The sequence below is a fragment of the Octodon degus genome, unplaced genomic scaffold, assembly GCF_000260255.1.
Source record: "Octodon degus isolate 3935 unplaced genomic scaffold, OctDeg1.0 scaffold00240, whole genome shotgun sequence".
Classification (NCBI taxonomy): Eukaryota; Metazoa; Chordata; class Mammalia; order Rodentia; family Octodontidae; genus Octodon; species Octodon degus.
In genome coordinates, this window is record NW_004524816.1 from 2,596,661 (window position 1) to 2,600,158 (window position 3,498).

The 3,498-nt window shown below is 35.0% G+C and overlaps 1 non-coding gene across 1 annotated transcript; it reads right to left on the reverse strand.

Annotated features, from left to right (window-relative positions):
• Positions 1-2,612: 2,612 nt before the first annotated feature.
• LOC111813929 lies at positions 2,613-2,715 on the reverse strand. Its single transcript, XR_002819049.1, has one exon. It is a non-coding gene; the product is annotated as a U6 spliceosomal RNA (small nuclear RNA).
• Positions 2,716-3,498: the final 783 nt, after the last annotated feature.

Here is a 3,498-nt window from a genome sequence, read left to right on the forward strand (position 1 = left end):
CTAGAAAAAAAAATACCACCTCAGGCATAGAAACACAACTAAAATTGAGAGCTTTCAGAGTGGATCTTTAATCTTTAGTAAAACAACCCTTCAGAGACAAAAGTTATGATTGACTCAAACTACACTACCAAGCAGAATATTAAACCAATAATGAAAGAGTCTAAATGGCTGCTTTTTACCTTTTGGGAAGACAGAAAAAAAAAATGAAAGTATTCTAACTATATTTTTAGACCTTTCTTCCAATAAATGACTCAAATCAAAAAGTTTTAAAATCTCAGCGTCCAAAAGATCTTTCACCTTGGAGACAGATAGAGGCAGACAGGTAATGGTCTAAAAGAAATCTCAGCCCCAAGGCAAAGAGACCTCTGGGACATTTTAGTTTCTTTATGTAGTTACCTCAATAACTTTCCTCTATTGCAGTGCTGGCTAGGTTCTATTTAACCCCATTCTGACAACATGTACCCCCAGGGGTTGATAACATACTCATAGATTGAAGTCTGTACTGATTGCCTTTCATTAGAAGTCAATGTTTGATTTAAGCATAACATTACATCTCTTTAATCTAGTTTATAGCTCTAAATAAGTCCTCTAAAGACCTCCATGTACTTACCAGGATCATCTGAAAACTTTCTTAGGTCTTGTTTGATCTTTCTTAGGTCACTGAGAGGAAGGGACATATGAACATAGGTGGTCTCACATAGCTCACCATTATATATTGTGAACATAAGCATGATTTAAGGCAAAGAAAGTCTGAACATAAGGCAATGTTGACCACATTCCCTCTTTTTACACTGTGATCCTAGTTGCAAAATATCATAATAATAAAAATTTCTCTCTGCATTCCACTTTGGTTTCTGGGATTAGGCAGGCCATGTGCAAGTGCAGAAAAATATTAAACTGCTCTTTTTCAACACTGAGGTTCATTTTTAGTGAAATGCCAAAGGAATAAGAGATTTTGACATCAAGTATCCCATTTGAAACAAGAGAAAGAAACTAGCATCCATTTTAATTTCTTTTTAAAGAGAAAAAAATCAAAACAAGATAATAGAATAACAATGGTTAATACATTGCATATTGCTATTTTTCAGTTACTCAGAGTACAAGATATTTGTGTTTAATTGGCCAAACGATATTACCACAAATCTTCCTTTTCAATGAACTAAGAGAAATTAGTAGTATAACTATCTTAACTATCACAGACATTTTTCTTCCTTCTTTTCTACATTACCTCATCCAAGTTTTTCTTTGAACGTTTCTTCTCATTTACAATATCTATTGTTCATTCAGAATCTTATTTACTCTCAGCTTCTCACACTAGAAGTCAATACAATGTTTACATGTTATTCGGTTTATTTCACTTATACTATGGTCTTGAGTTTCATCCATTTACCTATAAAAGTCTCTAGCTTATCATTCTTTATCACTGAATATTATTCTATTGCATAAAAACACTACTTTTTTATCCACTCCTCAGTTGATGGGCATTTTAGTTAGTTTCCACGCTTTAGATATGACTGATTGTGCCACTAGAAACATCCAGGCACATATGTCACGGTGTTATGTTTTAAATTCCTCTGGGAAGATTCCCAGAAAGGGAATAATTGGTTCAAATGGGACCTCCTATCCTAGGTTTTTGAAGAATCTCCACATTGATTCCCAGTCTTCACTCCCACTGACAGTGGAGAAGTATTCCTTTTCTGCTACAATCCCATCAGCATTTATTGTTGATTTCTTGATAATACCCAGTCTTTCCAGGGTGAGATGGAATCTCAGTATTGTTTGAATTTGCATCTCTAGGATGACCAGTGATATTGAATATTTTTTCATACATATATTTGCTGTTTGCATTTCATCTGAGAAGTGTGTGCTCATCTCAGATGCCCATTTTTGGATTGGGTGGGTCTTCAAATTTGGGAGGTCTGATTTTTCTTTTTTTTTAGTTCTTCATATGCTCTTCTTAGTAATCTTTTGAGGAACAGCTGGCAAACATTTTTTCCCACATTATGGGTTTTTTCTTTACTTTATTGGTGGTTTCTCTTGCTGTAAAAACATTTTTAATAAGATCCCAGTGTTTTCTTTTTTTCATTCATAAAGTCTTTGCCTACACCAGTGTCAAGAATTTTACCTATCCTATCTTCTGGCAGATTTATTTATTTTTTTAAAAAAATATTTATTTATTTATTTTGTGTCGGTGTGTGGCCAGCTCAGCCCACCAGGGGGCAGGGCTGGCTGGCATGTGGTGCCAGGGGATTGAACCGCGGTCCCTGTGTTTTGCTAAGTTTGTTCTAAGTAGGTGCTTTAGACCACTGAGCCATCTCACCAGCCCCTTCTGGCAGATTTAATGTTTCTGTTTTAATGCTTAAATCTTTGAGCCATCTTAAATGTAGTTTGGTGCATGGTGAAAGCTATGGGTCCAATTTTAATTTGTATGTGCAGAGCCAGTTTTTACAGCATCATTTATTAAAGAGGCTATCTTTCTGCCAGTGAATGTGTTTGGCCCGTTTGTTAAAGATACAGTGGCTGAGTAAGTCTGAAGTTGTTTCTTCATCCTCTAATGTGCTCTATTGATCTTCAGATAGTTTTTAACTTTTGCCAGCACTATGCTGTTATTTTTTAATATGGAGTGCTTCATGAATTTGCATGTCATCCTTGTGCAGGGGCCATGATAATCTTCTATCATTCCAAATTTAGCATATGTGCTGCTAACATGAGTACCTATGCTGTTTTTATCACAGCAGCTTTATCATACAATTTCAAGTAAGGGATTGTGATTCTTCCTGCCTTGGCTTTGCTGTCAAGCATTGCCTTTGTTATTCTAGGTCTCTTCTGGTTCCAAATGAATTTTAGGATTGTTTTCTCTAATTCTGTGACATACACTATTTGGAATTATGGCCATTTTCACGATATTGGTTCTTCCTATCCACAAACAAGGGCTTTCTTCCATTTTCTGATATCTGCTTCAATCTGTTTTCAAAATAGTATAGTTTTCAAGATAAAAGTCTTTTACATCATTGATCCTAGGTCTTTTGGGGTTGTTTTGTTTTGTTTTGCTTTTTGTTTTTGGATGCTGTTGTGAAAGGTGTTGCTTCCCTAATTTCTCTCTCAGTAAGTTTTTTTTGTACAGGAATGTTATTGATTTCTGAGTACTGACTTCATATCCAGCTATGCTACTGAATTGGCCTATTAAATCTAGCTGTTTCTTAGTGGAGTTTTTGGTGTCTTCAATGTAGAGGATCATGTCATCTGTAAATAATGACAATTTAACCCCTTATTTTCCTATCATTATTCTGGTTATTCCTTTCACTTGTCTAATTGCTCTGTCTAAAGTTTCCAGAACTATGTTGAATGAGAGTGCAGACAGTGGACATTTTTGTCTTGTTCTCCTCATTTCAGAGAAAAAGCTTTTGTTTTTGTCCATTTAGTATGAAGTTGGCTATTGATTTGTTGCAGGTGCCTTTTATCAGATTGAAATAAAATAATCTGTTCTAATTTTCTATG